This window comes from Oryx dammah, unplaced genomic scaffold (assembly GCF_014754425.2).
Source record: "Oryx dammah isolate SB20612 unplaced genomic scaffold, SCBI_Odam_1.1 HiC_scaffold_26, whole genome shotgun sequence".
In the NCBI taxonomy this organism is placed as follows: Eukaryota; Metazoa; Chordata; class Mammalia; order Artiodactyla; family Bovidae; genus Oryx; species Oryx dammah.
The window spans coordinates 23,560,143-23,579,798 of NW_024070210.1; the positions used below are offsets into that span (position 1 = coordinate 23,560,143).

Consider the following 19,656-nt stretch of genomic DNA (forward strand, 5'->3'; position numbering starts at 1 on the left):
GCAGCGCCGAGTTGCGGGGGGCGCGGGCGATGGTGCGGTGGTGGGGAAGACCCTGCGACCGGGGGACCAGGCTGGAGGCGCTGCCGGATCCCGCCTGATCTTTGCTTTCGATTTCGTTGCGGTGCCCAGGCTAGAGAGCGAGCCGCAGATCAGATGGTGCGCCCGGGCTTGGAATCCCTGCGGGGGATGGGCGCACAGGGGGGCGTGTTGGGGAAGGGGTGCACCTTGGCAACTTTCACCGCCAGAAACAAAGGGGGCATCCGGGAGATGCGAGGGGAAGGGGCCAGCCGGGGATCTCCGGCAGCGCAAGGTTGACACCCCCTCTGCCTCCGCGCGGAGAGCATCCCCGAAGCCTCGGGAGGGCGGAGGGGGCGTCAGTCTGGGTGGAAGCTAGAGAGGCTTGGGAGTGGGAACCACGGGCCCTCCTGAGTTTGAGGACTTTTCTGAAGGGGAAGAAACCGTGCCGAGATGAACCCTCTCTCCAGGGTGCATGGGAAAACTAGGCGATGGTGGACTGCACACCGAGTCCTCCCCTCCCCCGGTCCGGCCCCGGGGCCCAGCCCAGCCCCCTGGCCGCTAGGTCTCCATCTGCCCACCCTGATCTCCGGTCCTCTGTGGGAGAGGCAGGGCTGGGATGGGGACCATTACCGCAAGGGGAGGGAGACGTTGGCCTCTTTCCCAGGTGTCTTCCTTTCCCTCTTTATATGTCCAGTCGGAAACTGACCCCCTTCCTTCCTTCCCTGGACTATGTCTCCCTCTTTCTCTTTCGGGGGTATGTTTGTTTGGTTGCCTCGGGTTCAACCTGCTTAGGGTGGCAGGTTGTTCTGATGCCACTGGGAGCCTTCCCAGAAGGAAAAGAACAGGACCCTGGGGAGCTGCGCCAGTGTAACCTTGGGGGCTCTGCTCACAAGTCTCCTGCCTTCTCAGCACCCAGTAACAAATGAGCTGTTATTCTGGCCCTGAGACTTGAGTCAGGAGGCCTGGGGTTTTCTCTTTGCTGTAAGCAGGGAGAGGGGTCAAGGGGAGGGCTGAACACCCTCCGGGAATTGTGGGGGGGGGGTGGTAGTGGAGTGTCATTTTCTATGGAAAGCAAATGAGCCAGTTTCCAGGTCCCCAGTCCCCGACGTTGTGTCTCCAAGAAGAAGGTGCCTCCAGCTCTGAGCCCCTTGCATGTGACCCCCCGGCTTCCACCCTGTGGCAGGATTGCCCATTGCCTTCTTAGAAAGGACAGCCCTTTGAGAATCGGGTTATCCACTGGTGGCAAGGCAGAGCTACATCTGCTTGCTTGTGGAGACAGAATGCGCTGGGTGGGACTGGGGGTGGCGTTGCCCGGGGTGGGGGCAGGCTGGCTGGGTGACTCTTCTGTCTGCTCCTGTAAATGAACTACTAATGCTGTAAGTGGTTGGGCCAGGGGTGGGCCCGGCCAGACACATGGAGGGGTGGGCTGAGATAAGGCTTGGCCCTCCTCCCCAAGGCTTTATATGTGGGGACAGAGTTGAGTAACTGGGGAAACAGTCGATGCTGGGTCAACTTATTTATCTGGTCCTTGGAGGGAAATAACAAGCTGATTTACTGTTGACTTTGGCCACTTAAAGGTACAGGAGGGAGGGTGCAGTAAAGGATATCAGGAAAAATGAAGTCCCCTGAGCTATAGCTCTATATGGCCCTGGAACCTGTGGCTGAAGTCAGATGCAGGTGCGAGACTGGAGAGCACCACCAACCCCACTTTTAGGGCCCTCTCCCCTCTTAACTATGGCTCAGTTCTCCTTTGGGTTTATCCCAAGCTTTTCTGAGCTGAGGATAATGATATAGAGGTTTGACCCCCCCACTTTCAGTGGGGAGAGAGGGGCTTTTCCATGGGCTGTTTCTCAAATGTACTGAACGGGAGGTGGGGAAATGATGCTCCCTCCGACTCCCCCTTTTAAAGTGATGAGGCATGAATTTTTACATTCATAAAATGACTTCAGTGCCTTGAAGTCTTGAATGAAAGATGTTTAATGAGCTAGGGATACTTATACTGTGTTTATTTATTTTATGTATCAGATTCACATATTGTTTCTAAAGGGAAAGGTGTCCTTTTGCAGGAAAGGGCCACATTACAGCATCTGTGATAGGGAAAGCTCAGTGTTGGTTTCAAAAGTGTAGTTTTTTTCATCAGAAAGGTACTTGCGGGCAGCAAGTGCTATTCTGTCTGCCTCTGCTCTCCAGAAGGCTTTTGAGCTCCTTCCTAGTAGGATTTTTTTCTGGTAGATGTTGTCCAGCCTGGATGTCAGTGACAATCCCCCTCCATGCTCTCAGAAGGGTCTCTGATGATGTTTGGGAACACTGATGTTATAAACTGAGACCTGGATAAAAGCAGTAAAGTGAAGCTGCTTGGCCTTATCAGCAGCCGTATCAGATCTGGCTGTCCTTGAGGGAAGGGAAATCTAACCCGGGCCCTGTCTGACTGTTTACAAATTTTTGTCTCTCCACTTTCCTTTGCCCTCCTCCCCCATTCCCAGTTTACAGGCAAGGTGGTTTAGGTTTGTTTGTTTTTCTGTTTTATAATTATTCAAGGAACTTTCCTTTTAAGGTGTGGATAACTTCTGACTTGGCAAACTCTCAACTCTCTCTGTGGCAACATCTGGGAATGTCAGAGGGATTCTGATGCTCCGAGCAGGAAGGAACTCAGCCTGACTGGCCAGAGCTCCTGCTTCTTCCACCTCCACCTCTCAGAAATCACAGAGGCTTTATACATGAAAAGTCAAGTCCAAGCTGATTTCTGGGGAAGGGCCAGGAGGTGGCACTCTTGACTATGGCTCCCATGGAGGGAAACTGAGTCACACTGTGTTAGCACACTGAGTTAGCATGCTTGCCACGGTCTGTGTGAATGCCTGTGTTGGGGAAGTTTTTCTTGCCTGGGATTTAAGAGTGTTTAGAATCCAGTACTGGAGATCCACTGGTTATACTTTTTTGTTAGGAGATAAACATGCACGGATAGAATTTAGGTACCCACATGTTTGATTTCAGATATACATTTGTCTTAGACTTTGTGCTGTGGGTATGCCATGCTGCTGTGCTTCAAGGGAACGGAAGGGGTTTTCACCCCTGCAGCTGACATCCATAGACAGAACTGAGGCTGGATAGGGAACCTATCCCATTCGCAGATAAAAAGGAGAGCCTGCTCCCTTCCCTTTGCTCACACCATCCTGCGGCTGTGGATTCCGACCCCCCTTTGCCCTAAGGCTATCCCCAATGTTCATTTTAACATCCATCAGTTCCTTTAGGCGTTTGGTGAGGTCAAAGCCACAAAATGAGTGATATTGGCTCCCTGTTTCCTCAGAGGCTGGTTCTGAAAGGTAACTTTCCACCCTCTACTGATGTTGGTATTTCTGCCTTTGGGGTCAGTCACAATCAAGTCTGGCAGCTTGAAGAGTAACCAAAATCATTGCCAGTTCCTGTTTCTGAACATTCAGCTCCCCATTGTCTTTTACTCTGTTTAATCCCTAGCGGGAGTTTGATATCCTTTCAGGGCTCTTGGCTCTTCATGTGGCTGGTATTGTAGATGGGACAGCATCCTTGGAATTAGGGCAGACAGTCTACGTGGCAGGACTTGGGTCCTCAGATTGCTGCTTTCTGCTGCTCCACCCTCTGGATGCATGGCAGTTTAAAAAAATCAGACTAACTTACCATTGGTACATCTAGATCAGGGAGCATAATTGCAGAGGGCTCTTTCTGCCACTGCTTTGCACTTCAGAAGCCCTGCATTCAGGATGCACTGGGACTGCTTTCGCAGTGGGACTTGAATAATGAAGGCCTTCTAGCTGGCTCATTCATTCATTGTTTCCTTTCAGTTTTTAAGAGGCACTCCTGTCTTGTGAGTTTCTGGAATGGTCTGTCTCCATCAGAAAGGTCACTTACCCTGGGTTATCCTAAGGCCTTGACACTAGCCCCAAGGAGCGAGGAATGCCAGCCAAGAAGGAGAGTGAAGGGCCACAAAGAGAAGATTCTTTTCTGGAGTTCTGAGAGGGTGATTCATACTTCAAGATAAAGTGTGCTTCCTGGGGTTCCCCGGTCTTGTCGTTTGCACAGTCAATGGAGAGACAGGTCCTGGTACAACAAGAAGCCCACCTTGAAGAAAATAACTGCAGTTCCTTGAATCAATGGTGGGGACCTATTTTTAGCCCACTTCCAGCCCCCTTCTTGTTTTTCATAGCAGTCCTTGGTCAGACCCATTTAGTTTTCAGTCCCTAGGACTTCTCCCTTTCTCTTTCTTAATTGAAAAAGGCTTTCTAAAAGCCAGGAATGGGGCAGCCAGGGCATTGGTCTTCCTTTCATCTACCTTCTGAAAACAAATATGGATGAGAAATATTATCACCACTGGGCAACACAAGCAGTGGCTCCAGACTTTTGTATTGTGATTGTGTTTTTGGCTGTCACAAACAAGGAGATGGCCTTCCTATGCTGATCTATAGATGCCTTAGAGCTTTCATATAGTCTGCCAAGCTTTCAGCACGTGGTGAGTACCTATTTAATCATCAGCTGTAGTACCTGGATATAATCAGATACCCAGATTTCGAGGTCGTTGGGCGATAATGCTGTTTGTGTAGGTGCTGACTCTTGGCAAAGGCTTTTGGGATTAGGAAATCTGGGATCCCTCCCTGACTCACTGTGTGACCTTGGACAGCCCACTTCAGCCCTCTGAGATTTCATTCCACCCGTGGAGCTCCAGCTGGCTTCTGTGAACATAGTGATAATAACGACGCCAGCCACTGTTTATTGAATACTCACTCTATGCCAGGCATTGGGCTGAGCACTTGATAAAGGATAAAATCACCTCACATGCCACACAGTTAGCAAGAGTCCGAACTGAGATTTGGACTGAGATCTGTCTGATTCCACTGTGTTCTGTAGCCTTGGATGGCATGGCGCAACAAATGTCGGGGAGAAAGTCAAGTGGAGGCAGTGGCGGTTAGAGTGTGAGTAGGAAAGCTGGGCTGGGTTAAACACAGCTAGTTAAAAGGAGATGGAAATTGAGATTATCCTTTGAAAAACAATATCCTGACAAGTGTTTGAATGTTCGGGAAGAGAGAGGTCAGTATCCTGCGCTGGGGAAGCAGACCAGATGGCCTGGGAGTTACTATAAGAGGACAGACTTTCTGCTTAGCCTAAGAATGTATCTCATAAACCCCATTTCATTTGCATGCCAAATTTTTCTCTTGCTTAACCGGCTATTTGGGCAGCATTTTCTTTCTATCTCCAGGCAAGAACACTGGAGTGGGTTGCCATGTCCTTCTCCAATGCATGAAAGTGAAAAGTGAAAGTGAGGTCGCTCAGTCGTGTCTGACCCTCAGCGACCCCATGGACTGCAGCCTACCAGGCTCCTCCGTCCATGGGATTTTCCAGGCAAGAGGACTGGAGTGGGGTGCCATTGCCTTCTCTGAGGGACAGGGGAGCCTGGTGGGCTGCCATCTATGGGGTTGCACAGAGTCGGACACGACTGATGCAACTTAGCAGTAGCAGTAGCAGTTCACTCTACCTCTTCTAGTCATCGTAGTTTATTTTTGAGGATTCTTTTTTAATCTTAAATTTTTGGTTGCGCTGGGTCTTTGTTGCTGTGTGTGGGCTTTCTCTGGTTGCAGAGTGGGGTCTACTCTTCATTGCTGTGCACGGGCTTCTCATTGCAGTGGCTTCTCTTGTTGTGGAGCACAGGCTCTAGGCACATGGGGTGAGTAGTTGTGGTGCACAAACTCAGTTGCCCGTGGCATGTGGAATCTTAGTTCCCGGACCAGGGATTGAACCAGTATCTCCTGCATTGGCAGGTCGATTCCCATCCACTCTACCCCCAGGAATGTCCTTTGCAGATTCTGGACTCCAGGCCTCATCTTCCGACCTAGTTTCTGGGCCTTCCCCTGCCCATCATTATAGTCCAGCTGTGGAGACCCTATTATGATTCTGGATGTCAGGTATACTCTCTAGGGTACAGCAAGCATTGGACCCTCCTGTCCTTCTGAGAAAGTGTTTGTGGCCACTGATTACTCTATTCAAAGATGACCAGCTAGTTCATTGAGATGGTTCTCATCTTTTTTTTTTTTTCTTGTTTGTTCCAGGCAAGTTAACTCTGGGGCTTTTCTACCATATTTTGAGACGTTTGTGGAAGAGGAATGGCAGTTAGATGGTGGCCTGAAGCAGGGGTGCTGACCCCGTTTTGAGAGTTGACATGATAGTGTAAAATGGAGCCTCATGCCGAGGTCATGGGACTTCAGTTCTTGTCTCAACTCAATGACTCAGGGCATGTGACATAAATTCGTTTCCTTATCTGTAAAATAGGAGTATCAGGAGAGATATTCTCTAACATCTCCTGCCGGCAATAATGCTTGGGTCATCTAGTAAATTTCTAAAGAATCTGCCTGCCAACGCAAGAGACGTGGGTTCGATCCCTGGGTCGGGAAGATCCCCTGGAGAAGGGAATTCTTGCCTGGGAAATCCCATGGACAGAGGAACCTGGCAGGCTACAGTCCATGGGGTCTCAAAGAGTCAGATCCGACTGGGCGACTAAGTGCACACAGACACGTTAGAATCTGGATAATTTGGTTCTTTCTCAGGCGATAACTAAGCTGGTCTGGAGCAGGAGGAAGTCACAGCTGAGAGAATAGAGGTAGGCTGAAGGAGAAAGAAGCCACATTGCAAGTTAGGGGGCTAAGTCTTGTGAAGGAGGCCTGGGTTGGGTCGCTTCTCCTTGTTAAAATGGGGAGCCAAGAGGTGGCTTCTGTTCACCCTATTGTCATCGCCCAGTGATGAAGTACACCCCTATCTTGTCTTAAAACTTAATCTTCACTCCTCATCCTCCTACTGTCCCCAAGTGAAGGCAGCAGAGAGTTTTGTGCACTGGTGTATGTCTTACAGTCTGTGCTTGGATTTGGCAGATACAGGTTCTGGTTCAGCCCAGTATCCTCCCAAAGCCCCAGGACCTAGGGACTGGCCGATGCTCTCCCAGTGACTCAGAGTCCATGAGAATGTATCCCCTGCTGCAGCCCTTGTTGTTGCTGTCCGGTCGCTCAGTCATGTCTGACTCGTTGCGACCCCACGGGCTGCAGCATGCCAGTCTGCGCTGTCTTTCACCATCTCCTGGAATTTGCTCAAACTCAAGTCCGTTGAGTCGGTGATGCCATCCAACCATCACATCCTCTGTTGCCCCCTTCTTCCCCAGCCCTCAATCTTTTCCCGCATCAAGGTCTTTTCCAGTGCTTCAGTCCTAGCTCCTCCTAAAAGAACAAGATCATATGGTAAGCTCAGCCTAGGGAATCCAGAGAGTCACAGCTTTTCTGTTGAAGGAATCAGGCTGCCTCGATTTCCTTTTGAACAAGCCACTTATCCAAGGATTCTACTCTCCATTGGTACGTCTTTTAATTTCATCATATTCAAGGTTGGGGAGCAAATGAGTTGCCATTGAATCCACCAAACCAATTTTCTGTCCCTGCCTGCCTTGCCTTCTTCCTGAGTCTCTTATTGCCTTATTGCAGTGATTTTGAATGGTGGTTACCATACCACTGGGGATATTGATAAATTATTTTAGTTGGTCCAGGGACAAACATTTTGTTTTAATGGCTATGTTTCTAATGAATGTAAAGAAACATGACTCATTGGGATTCACTCATAATACGACTTGATTTTGTCGCCCGCTGTCCCTTTATGTTGATTCAGTGGGATTGGTTGCCCCAGGAGGAAAACTCCATCAGGCCTCATAACGAATGATCTGGGTCAGTCTTAGGCAGTAGAAGGTCCTGTGGTCACTTTAAGTCGCAAGCTGTCTCAATTCAGTACTGAATACATCCAGTCCTTTCTCCCTGGGCTGAGAGGGACAGGAAAGGGCTTGCTTGGCCAGCACTATTGTTGGCCAGCTCCCAGCTTCCTGGGCTCGGCAGGTACCTAATGCTGAGTCTCTTCTTGTGGCTACGGTCATGGGTTTCTCAGAGACTCTTCCTCCATAAGTGGGGACTGTTTACTCCCAGTTGTCTTGAAAAGAGCAAATTATCCTCTATTCTAGCTCACTGTTCTTTCCTCAGCCCCTGAAAATCCAGCAAATTCACCTCTAGCCTCTTTCGGCTAAGGTCTTTCCATTTGTCCAAATGGTCCTCTTGGACAAGACCTGCTCTGACCTGGAGCCAGCCCCTCTTGCATGTGGCCCACATTAGCCCGGGAAGCAATCACACTGTCCTCTCCTGCAGCGAACCTGAGGACACAGGCCCACCCCCACGCCCCCAGCTCGGCTGGCTCCCTCAGCTCCACCCACAGCAGATGGGCAGCTCATGTCTCACACCTTGTGTGTCTCGGGTACAGTCAGATGCCAGTCTACCTCGTCCTCCCGGCTGCAGGCTCAGATATCAGGCTTCCTGGATGGTGCTGTTGGAGGCCCTTGCACCAGCTGGGGAGCATCAGACCTGTTGTATTCAGTGCTTTAGTTAAGATTTTCAAGACTTTTGACTGAACCTCTTGTTTTGTGTGTCATCAGAATTATAACGACAGAAGAAACCCAGGATTTCGTGAATATTATTGCTTAGGATGTTTTCCCTGGTGGCTCAGAGGTTAAAGCGTCTGCTTCTAATACAGGAGACCTGGGTTTGATCCCTGGGTTGGGAAGATCCCCTGGAGAAGGAAATGGCAACCCACTCCAGTATTCTTGCCTGGAGAATCCCATGGATGGAGGAGCCTGGTGGGCTACAGTCCATGGGGTTGCAAAGAGTCGGACACAACTGAGCGACTTAACTTACTTGCTTAGGATAAGGGTACGATACATACATAATTACAAATTTAACTTAAATCAAGACGCTAGCAACAGCTAACATTTATTGAATACTTATAATGAATGCCAGGTGCTGTTTTGGGGGTGGACAGGAGTTTGAGCAAGTTCTGGGAGATGGTGAAGGACAGAGAAGCCTGGTGTGCTGCAGCCCATGGGGTCGCAAAAAGTCAAACACAACTGAGCAACTGAACAACCAAAAAACACTCTTTCATGTAACTCTTACAAGGGAGGTACTTGTATTATTTTTTAATTTACAAATGAGGAAGCAGAGGCAGAGAGAGCTTCTCTAAGTTCACACAGTTGGCATCGGAGCCCAGATTCAGATGGAAAGAATGTGACCCCAGAGTGGGCTCTCTTTTTTTTTTCCTGGCTGCAGTGTCTTTGTTGCTTTCTGTGGGCTTTCTCTGGTTGCGGAGAGCAGGGGCTATCCTCTAGTTGTGGTGCACAGGCTTCTCATTGCAGCGGCTTCTCTTGTTGCAGAGCACAGGCTCCAGGGCGCACAGGCCTCGACAGTCGTGGCTCCCAGGCCAGGCTCAGTAGTCGTGGCACACGGGCTTAGTTGCCCCAAGGCATCTAAGATCTTACTGGATCAGGGACCGAACCCGTATCCCCTGCATTGGCAGGCGGATTCTTAACCTCTGGACCACCAGGTAAGTCCCAGAGTGGTCTCTCTTAAATCGCTGTATCTGCCTCTTCTTACAAGGGTAGTAGAAAGCCGTAAGTCATGAAGGCAGAACTCAAATGATTGAGAAATGCTGCCTTAGGACCTAAGTGCAGAGTCCTCACCCTGGCATTTGAGCTCTCCATTCATCGCCTCCGCCTGCTTTCCCAACAACTCCATCTATGCCTTTCACCAAAGCCTAAGCCACATGCCCGCTCACCTGCCACATAGCACCCACCCCATACCTCATTATTTCCCTGCCAGGAGGCCCCTCACCTCTTTGCTCCCTCCCTACATTACAGTCCTTTTAAGAGAACCCATCTTTGCTGCAAAGGTGTATTTGACCAAAGCCACTTCCACGGGATCTTCTAAAACTCTTGCCATTTCCTCACTAAAATGGCAGTTATTATGTGCCTTTATGCAGAGTGTAGGGAAGGGCAGTTAGCAAAGCCCAGTCTGAACTCTCCCTGACACTCACTTCCTGTTGCTAATACATGAAAGGCCTTCACCCCCTCTGAACTTTGGTTTCATCATTCCTAAAGTATGGGTGTGGATTTGCTCCTTTTGACTTCCAAAAAACAATGGTTTATAGTTGCCTTCCAGCCTCATCTAACTGTTCAACTCTCAAGGGCTGGACCTGTGTCTTGGATGTCTCAGTACAACCCAGGACTCTGCCCAACCTTTTACATGCAGACGGTATTTAAGTGTCTGTTGGTTGGTAGGTGGGGAAGGCTGTAAATCTTCTTTGGGCTTGACTGACTTCTAGAAATCGCCTTCCTCAGGGTGGTCACTGCTGAGGACCTTTGGATTTCTTTTTTTTTGTACAAGTTGGTAACAGAAGTTTTGGGTCCAATCTGCCACCTCTTGTCTTTAAGAGACCTAATGTAATGCTATTTAGGCCCACACTCCTTTATCTGCAGTTTCAAAATCCAAAACATTCTAAAACCAAAAAGCTTTTTTAAACTCTTGTGATGGCAAAGCTCTGGACGAACATGAGGCCAGCGGCGGTCTCTTTTATCTGCAGAGCGAGCATATTCATAGATTTGGCTGCAGAGATGTTCGTGTGTTTGGGATGCTGCCCCCAGAGCTGTGGGGGGTCACGTAATTTACTGGATGCGCTCTACATTCAGTCCAGTCACTCAGTTGTGTCCGACTCTCCACGACCCCATGAATTGCACACGCCAGGCCTCCTCGTCCATCACCATCTCCCAGAGTTCACTCACTCACGTCCATTGAGTCCGTGATGCCCTCTCATCCTCGGTCGTCCCCTTCTCCTCCTGCCCCCAATCCCTCCCAGCATCAGAGTCTTTTCCAATAAGTCAGCTCTTCACATGAGGTGGCCAAAGTACTGGAGTTTCAGCTTTAGCATCATTCCTTCCAAAGAAATCCCAGGGCTGATCTCCTTCAGAATGGACTGGTTGGATCTCCTTGCAGTCCAAGGGACTCTCAAGAGTCTTCTCCAACACCACAGTTCAAAAGCATCAATTCTTCAGCGCTCAGCCTTCTTCACGGTCCAATTCTCACATCCATACATGACCACAGGAAAAACCATAGCCTTGACGAGACAGACCTTTGTTGGCAAAGTAAAGTCTCTGCTTTTCAACATGCTATCTAGGTTGGTCATAACTTTTCTTCCAAGGAGTAAGCGTCTTTTAATTTCATGGCTGCAGTCACCATCTGCAATGATTTTGGAGCCCCCAAAAATAAAGTCTGCCACTGTTTCCACTGTTTCCCCATCTATTTCCCATGAAGGGATGGGACCAGATGCCATGATCTTCGTTTTCTGAATGTTGAGCTTTAAGCCAACTTTTTCACTCTCCTCTTTCACTTTCATCAAGAGGCTTTTTAGTTCCTCTTCACTTTGTGCCATAAGGGTGGTATCATCTGCATATCTGAGGTTATTGATAATTCTCCCGGCAATCTTGATTCCAGCTTGTGCTTCTTCCGGCACTCTACATTACCTTAAAAAAAAAAAAATTCTAAACAATTCTGGATGTCAAGGGTTTGGGACCAGAGGTTGTGGTTCTGGGCAGTATTTCTCCAGAGGTGCTGTTGGCAGTGATGGGTGGAGAGGCCCTTTGGATGCAGGACAATGCCAGTGGCACAGACCCTCTATGACCTTGCCTCCTTTACCTTGTCCTAATCTTGGCCCTGGTTCCAGTATGATAGCCCACGCCTTGGTGTACCGATTTGGTTTTTTAAAATATTGTATTACATACAATACCATTTATCTTGATTGCTAAGATTTTTTTTGGCACCTCCTTCAGTTCTGCGCCTTAAGTACATCATCAGTCTTGCCTCACCCTAGGAAACCAAGAAGGCTTCCTGGTTCATCTCAATGATGAACTGGTGTGTCCTCCAGGTGGGAGTGCCTGCTGGGTGCTTGCATTTCACTCTAATCCTGGGGGTGGGGGGTAGGCTGTTGGCCCTTGACTGAGTCAGCTCTGCAGAGAGACTTATAAACTGGTTCCTGGATGCAAGTCCTACACCTGGATGTTTCTTCAGAGCCCAAGTGAGCCATGTTCCTCTACCACCTTCTGAGAAGGGAGAATCACTCTTCTTGTTAATCCCTATAGCTGCTTCAACCTGACATTTTAAAATTAAAATATATAAATTACACAATGCTCCTGGAAGAACAGCAGAACAGTAGGAAAATGTACGGTGATGGAATCTAAAGTGTTTTATTGTGTTTTCTTCATTTTGGGATGAGGGAATTGAGAGGAGAGGTAATAGAGTTGTGAGGGTTTGTGGAAGGGCCAGGTTCAGACAGCGCTGTTTCCAGGCCCTCAGATGGCGAGGATACATGAATCAGTTAGCTATCTCTTGACTGAAGGACACTTTTAAAGAATTTTATTTTTAATTGGAGGATGATTGCTTTACAATATTGTGTTGGTTTCTGCCATACATCAACATGAATCAGCAATAGGTATACACAGAAAGACACTTTTTTTGAACCCTTCGTACCTATTTGGCAGTGCTGGGCATGCCTATGGGAGTTGAGGCCACCTTTCCCCTACCATTAAGTAACCAGCCCCTCTTATATTCTGAGCCGTAAGTATTTCTGGCCTGTTTTGCTAACCTATTGGAGGTCCTCTGAGATCATTTCTCTATCCCTATTTCTGTTCACGATTCCTCGTGATATAGCATTTCCATAAATATCCTTAAGCATCCTCTTACATACTGTTTACTCATCTTCTCATCCATTAGGAAGATATTCACCAGACCAAGCCTGGCACCTCGTTCTTTGACTTCTTCTAAACACACCTCTGCCTCCAGACATTCAACCATTTGTCATTTCCCTGGGCCCTGCAGATGTCATGCGGTCTTCTACCTATTATTACGTGCAGGAAAATGCTGCAGTATAGTATAATTTAAATTATTTGTGGAGACGAAATTTCCCAAAGGCCCCCCAGTTGTATAGTTGTCTTAAGCCCCATGGTTTGATTACACCGTGCACCCATCATTCAGGAACTTCATGTCAATATCTGTAAGAGACCATTGAACTTCCTGTCTGGGGTTGACCACATGAAGCTGCCCTGATTCTGCTCACCTCCATTTCCCTCAGCACTACAATTTCCCTTGCACTGCACAATGTAGGATGGTGTCCCTTTTTATTAGAACAATTATTTGTAATGCCGCCTGATTACCCCAATTAAAATTTATAGATAATATGACATACCTGTATATATAAATTAAAAAATCAATATGCCTAAACTGAAAGAGAACTAAGGGAAAAATTAATTATAATACAATACCACATATTCCAATATGGATTGCTTGAGCACAACGACACAGAGAACAGAAGGAAGGAGCCCGGTGCTTGAACCTGTGCATAGCATCGCTGAGAATGTAACAGCCACAAATACACACGAGATACAGGTGTGTCGTGTGGGCGACTCAGATACCAGGAGAGGCGCCCCTGAAGTTGATGTGGTTTTCCAGGCTGGTGAACCTCTCTCCGTAAAGTTCCAAACATAAAGTACAGTATCCCCTTGGTTTGTACTCCAGTGGTATTCCTGGTCAATTCAGTATATGTTAAAACTGCACAAAAATCTCCTGTGTTTATTTCAGAAAGGAGTTTGGTTCTAGATGCTGATAACTATGAAGTGGCTTTTCTCCCCTGTGAATGCCCAGTGGCATGTTCTAAGTTATGTGGGAGGGTTCTTTTGTGGGTTGTTGTGGGAACTGCAGGGCGTCCGGCATTCCAGGTCCCCACTAATAAGTACCTGCAGCGCTCCCCACCCACTGTGGTGCCGACACAGGGCCCCCACACCGCTTCCCCCCGCCCCCATTTCCAGGGGCGGCCCCACTGGGAACTACTGGTCTGACGACCAGGAGGACCAGGAACTGGGAGATCTGCTTCTGGGTCAAGGCACCTTAGTACTTGTATGACCTTAACTCTGGCTGCCTGGATCTCCTCTCTGTAAGGGGTTATTAATATAATGACACACTTGTCCTTGGTCTTTGGGACTGTGCGCGGTGCTCCCTCCGTGACCTCAGGTCAGCCCAGAGCATCCATATGCGCCCCACACTGTATGTCCTCAGCTCTCCCTCACTGTGGTTTTCTCCTGGGCGTTTTAACATATTTATGTCTCTCTTAGGGCTTCCCTAGTGGCTCACATGATGAAGAATCTGCCTGCAATGGAGGAGACCCAAGTTTGATACCTGGGTCGGGAAGATCCTCTGGAGAAGGGAAGGGCAACCCACTCCAGTATTCTCGACTGGAGAATTCCATGGACAGAGGAGCTTGGCAGGCTACAGTCCATGGAGTTGCAAAGAGTCGGACATGACTGACTCACACACACACACACACACACACACACACACACACATGCTTCTCTTCTTATGTGGGAAGAAGGAAGGAGGAAGAGAGAAAGGACACCTCTCCCTGCCCCCATCTCTACTCTCCAGCAGCTTTTCTCTCCCCTTCCCTTCATAAGCAAAATTCTCAAGAGAGTCGCCCGTACACACCGTCCCGGTCACAACGGTCCCCAGGAGCCTCTTTGCTGCCGACTCCCCTCAGTCCCCGTTGGCCTGCCTCTGCGGTTGGCCGTGGCCCCTCACACTCTCCTGCCCCCACTTCCTCGGCAGGACCCCTTCCTGGGTGTCCTGCTCCCTCCCTGGCCCCTCCACAGGCTTCATGTCCACCCTCTGTGGGCCTGGGATGTCACCTGTTGTGCCTCCTCCCCAGCAGGCCCCTTCTCTCTACCGCTGCAGCCAGTGGAGGCTGAGACCTGCCTCCAGCCTAGAATCCTGTGGGCATCAAAGTAAGAGCATCAAAACACAGTTCCCTGTGGACCACCTCTGATGTACACCTTTGCCTGCATCCTCTTCTCTCAGTGAATGACCCTACCATTGCCCAAGTCAGAACTCTGGGTGCCATTCTCTCTCTCTCACACCTCCTTCCTTCCCACCCCCTGCCCTACCTCCAGTAAATCTCTCACTGAGTCCTTTCAGTCCTGCTTCCTTAATAGTTCTGGAGTCTTTGCTAATTTGAGTTGGCTGCCTAACCCTTGTTGACATTTAGGATTGCAACCTGTACTTACTGCTTGGCTGGATTAAGGTCTCTGGAGGCTCTTGGCACGAAAGGGCTTAGGGTTTCCTAAGTAATTAAAAAAAATTAACTTCATTCTAAATTATAATATAAAATAATGTTTTCAGAAACAACAAAATTTATTTGTATACCAAAGCCACTGTAGTTTCTTTTTTATTCTCTCTCATAGCATCTTTTTTAATCTCTCTCATTTGCCTTCTTTAAAATAATTTCCTCTGGTGCCCCATTGTGGCTGGTGGCCCTAAGTGTGTGTCTAGTGGGCCATTTGGACAATCCAGGATCACGTAGAATGTCAGCCACCTGTGGCCTGAGGTGTCTTTGCCTGTGGTCTTTGCCTCTTGGGTGTTTCTGTGTACTTGGTGGCATGACATAGATACTGAGTAATTGTTTAAGGAACGTGTGAATGAGTGCATGAATAATGAGATGAACTTGAAGTAGGTTCATTTAAGTAAAAGGCGCTGTTGGAAGTTACTATCATTACTAGGCTTCTGGTATTTGATGCTACAGTAGAATTTCCAAGATTGTATATTTACAATGTTCTAAAGACAATCAGTGCCACTGTTGTGCTTCAGCTTTCATACTTCAACCCACTTAGCACTGAGTAGTCTGTACATAAAAGATGCATATGATGATTTCTGAATTAATAAATAAATGAAGTTGCACAATATGATGGTTTGCTTGATTCCCTTTCCTGCAGTGAGGCTGCTTAAAGAGGCTCCATCGCCTGCCCCTTATTTAAAGAGGTGCGTTATTTAAAGTGGCCACACCCTGGGACTTCCCTGGTGGTCCAGTGGTTAAGAGACCATGCTTCCATGGCAGGGGGCACAGGTTCGATCCCTGGTAGGGGAACTACCAAAAAATAGAAGACAAAAACAAATAAAGTGGCCACACTCAGCTGTGACAAGACATGGTACTTGGGGGAGAGAGGCTGTGCCTGCATGAGATCTCAAAAGGGATGAACATGGTCTAAAGACCTAAAGTCAGGCACTATGAATAGGACTAACCACAAATCTGGGCAGCGTAGGGGGAATGAAATACCAGGTAATACCTAGAAGGCTATGGTTTCACAAACATACCCTGATTCATTAGTATGGGCTTGCGGACAAAACAAGTGTCAGCAAATATTAAGTACGTCCAAGGATAGATATAAATAATCCTGTCCTCTGGTCCTGATAGGGTGGTCTCCTGCAAGACTACTGATCTTGGGGAGAGAGAGGAGTAAACGGGTAGAGAAGTAAGAGAAGGGGAAGGCCCCACTGGAGAGGAAATGTGTCTATGAGAGACCCACTGACAGGGCTAGAATTTGGGGCCCAGGTAGACGGGTGACGACCAGTGTCCCCGCTGCATTCACTCTCCATGTCTGCTCTACTCCATCCCATCCCCTAATGGCAGGGGTTCCTTTGTTGCTGTCATTATTTTTCTCCTAACTTTTTATTTGGAAGTAATTTCAGACTCACTTCAGAAGTAACTTCAGAAAAGTTGCCGGAATAGTACAGAACACGCATGCATGCATGCTAAGTCACTCCAGTTGTGTCTGACTCTTTGCTGTAGACCCCAGGCTCCGTCTGTGGGATTCTCCAGGCAAGAATACCGGAATGGGTTGCCACGCTCTCCTCCAGGGGATCTTCCCCACCCAGGGATCGGGTTCTTTACCACTAATGTCAGTTGGGAAGCCCACAGAATACATATATACTCTTTATCCAGATTCAATATTTTTTAACATTTTATCATTTATGTTCTCTTTCCTTCCTTCTCTTTTTTCTGAACCTTTTTACAGTCAGTTGCCTACTTGGTGGCCTTTCTCTCTGGATAATTCATGTGTGGATTCCTAAGAATAAGGATACTGTTTTATCTGCAGTACGTTGAACTTTAATATGACACTTTATCTAATCTGCTGATTTTATTGCAGATTTGTTGATTAACTTAATAACATCCTTTACAGCATTTTTCTCCAGTGAGGATTCAACATGGCATTTGTTATGTCTTTTTAGTCTCTTTTCATCCAGAACAGTTCCTCAGTTTTTCTTTGTCTTTCATGACACTGACATGTTCGAAGAAGATAGCCTCCTTTTCACCTTAAAAAAAAAAAAATGGAAGGCTCTTCCCTTTGGATTGGTCTGTTGTTGGGTTATGTTTAGACTCTAAGTTACACATTCCTGGCTAGCATACACAGGAGTGATATTGTGTCTTTTTCAGTGTGTTACATCCAGAGGCACCAAATGTCCTTCTGTCACTTTTGTGTGATGTGAAGTTTGATCACTTGGCCAAGGTGTCCCATTTCTTCAACGTGTGTTTACTAATTTTTCCTCACTACTAATAAGCAGTCTGTAGGGAGACAAGACCATATGAATGTCTTACTCCTCATCTACATTTTGCCCCAAGACTTAGCAATCATCCACACTGGGTTTACAGGTATTTCAGGATCCCACCCAAGGGATAGGAGGTTGAGCTGTCTGGGACCAGGTGACCTACTTATGAGGGCCTCGCCCATGTGGGAGGGCCTGGCTTTGCCACCCAGCCCTGTTGAGTAACCGCATCTCCACAATAATTTCCTTCTTCCTACTCCCACCAGAAACAGAAGCTCGTTCGTCATTCACTCAACTGACACATAAGAATGTGCTTGCGAAAGCTTCACAGCTTTATTTGGGCACGGTAGGGTATAAAAAGAAAGCTCATTCCTTCAATGCCTTTAAGAAGCCTACCATTGAGTTGGGGAGACAAGACTTGGTCACTGAAAGGTAAAGGACATGTAAGTCTTCAGTACTGTGACCCCACAGGACAACTCAACAAGAGTTATCCTGTGACCCTGGAGAATTAGAGGCTTTTAGGGGTTTGGGAGGAGAGGGATCAGAGTGGTTTAGGTTTAAGATTGATGCAGGGACCATTCATTAACAAGGGTCATCTCTGAGTGGGCATTGAAGAAATAAGGGCATTCCAGGAGGGGAACCGTGTGCACAAAGACCCAGAGATGAGAGCATGGATGGAGCGACTGGGGGATGGCGAGTTATGTACCAGCCTGGATGGGGCCAAGGGTTGCTGTAGGTGGCAGGATCTACCCCTTACTGAACACCTACCTCATACTAGGCATTAAAAAAAAAACTTTTCTGATTCTACGTGATAAATGTGTGGTGTAAGAAGCTTAGAAAAATAGAGCTATAGAAAGACAATTTTTAATGAAGTCACTCTGTTATTTCATCCAGAGATAACCAGTTAACCATGGTGTGGTTCCTTCATTTCTGAGATCTTTGACATTCTTCTGGCAATGGCTTATTTGGGTTCATAGATTCAGGAGCCCTTCTTGTCCCTCAGAGGATATTAATCATATTTTGACAAACGTTTCAGTCTGTTGACTTTATTAATTTTGTTTTCTAGCTAGAGCTTGTGTTCTCTAATTTGGTGCTTCTTTGGCTGTTTTGGTTTTTGTCAAATGTTGGGTGCACCTTGGTTGTGCTTCTCTCTGTATTTTGAGGCTTTTCAGTCGCCTCTCTGTGAATCCCAATTACATGCTCTTGAGCCAGCCACCGCTGTTTGGGGACAGGAGGGTGGGATGTGTCTGTTGGAGATGCAGGAGCTGTCTAGGTGTCCCTTTGCCTCAGTGCCCTAATGTCCCTGGTGGAGGGACATCTGGGTGGAGACGTGGGGCGGGGGCTGCTGGCCTGGCCACTCCAGATCCCATGACCAACCACTCAGGGCCTCTCCTGGACCGCTAATCTGCTTGCTCCGAACTTGGAGCCCTCAGAGCCATTCCCCCAAATGTTGAATCCTTAGCCACCCTGTTGGGGTTCAAATCCTAGCGCCGGCACTTACTATCACTATGACCTTGGGAAAGCTATGTAACTCTGGGTCTTATTTGTAAAGTGGGGAAAATAATAGCCTCTGTCCCAAAGGATTTTTGTGAGGGTTCAATGAGATATATTCATACAGCATATATGAATGAATGAATATGCTGTATGAATGTCAATTATTATTATTTTTCATGGTTTTATTTGGTGGGGGGGTTGTGGTTTCTCTATCAGTTTATTCTCATTTGCTTCCATCTTCAAGGATAGAATTCCCTCTTGTTTTTTGGTGCTGTAATGGATTTATTCTTCTTGGAAAATGTCTTTTCTGTCATTTTCAAGGGCCTTGGGGGAGGTACACAGTTGCCCCTGGTCTGTCATCTTGATACAGTGATACATTTCCTTCAAATATTCTTCAGTGAGCTGTATGAGTGTCTTATTATTATCATCTGTAATGTGTACATGAAGGCATCCATTGCCATCTCTCTCCGCTCACCCAGGAGCCTGACCCAGGGCAGGACTTGCCACCTGGTCTGGGATCCTGGATGCTGACTTTCTCTTGTGCAGGCCTGGGAGGTGATGAGTCCTCTTCTGGGCCTTCCTCAGGCTGGTTTGAGGCTGTCCTAATGAATGTAATGGGTCCTCTGCTTCCTTTGTCAAAAGGAATGTTAATTATTTTCAGCAGTCTAATTACGTGGCTAATGAGAGCCTGACTGAGATAACATTCCCTTTAATTACTCTTGCCTAAGTGCTGTTTGGAGCCATATCTGAACGTGTTGCAAGGCTCGGTGCTTTCACAGTGAATGGAGCTGTCTGGGAGAAGCTGGTCCAGAGGGACCAGGGTTGCAGGGCTTAAGGCCCACAGTGGAAGCACTTGGCT

At 47.8% G+C, this 19,656-nt stretch overlaps 1 protein-coding gene across 5 annotated transcripts in view; it reads left to right on the forward strand.

Annotated features, from left to right (window-relative positions):
* Positions 1 to 19,656, forward strand: part of TMEM229B (transmembrane protein 229B) — a 40,896-nt gene that overhangs the window by 132 nt on the left and 21,108 nt on the right. For 2 of the 5 annotated variants that reach the window (XR_005718652.1, XM_040226241.1), the window contains exon 1: positions 17,560 to 17,746. The exons of 1 other annotated variant lie outside the window; for it this stretch is intronic. The gene's annotated coding sequence lies outside the window, so the exon portion shown is untranslated. Of the gene's footprint in view, positions 1 to 17,553; positions 17,747 to 19,656 lie in introns of those variants that run through there. 2 more of the 5 variants (XM_040226235.1, XM_040226237.1) reach the window with 2 other exon arrangements.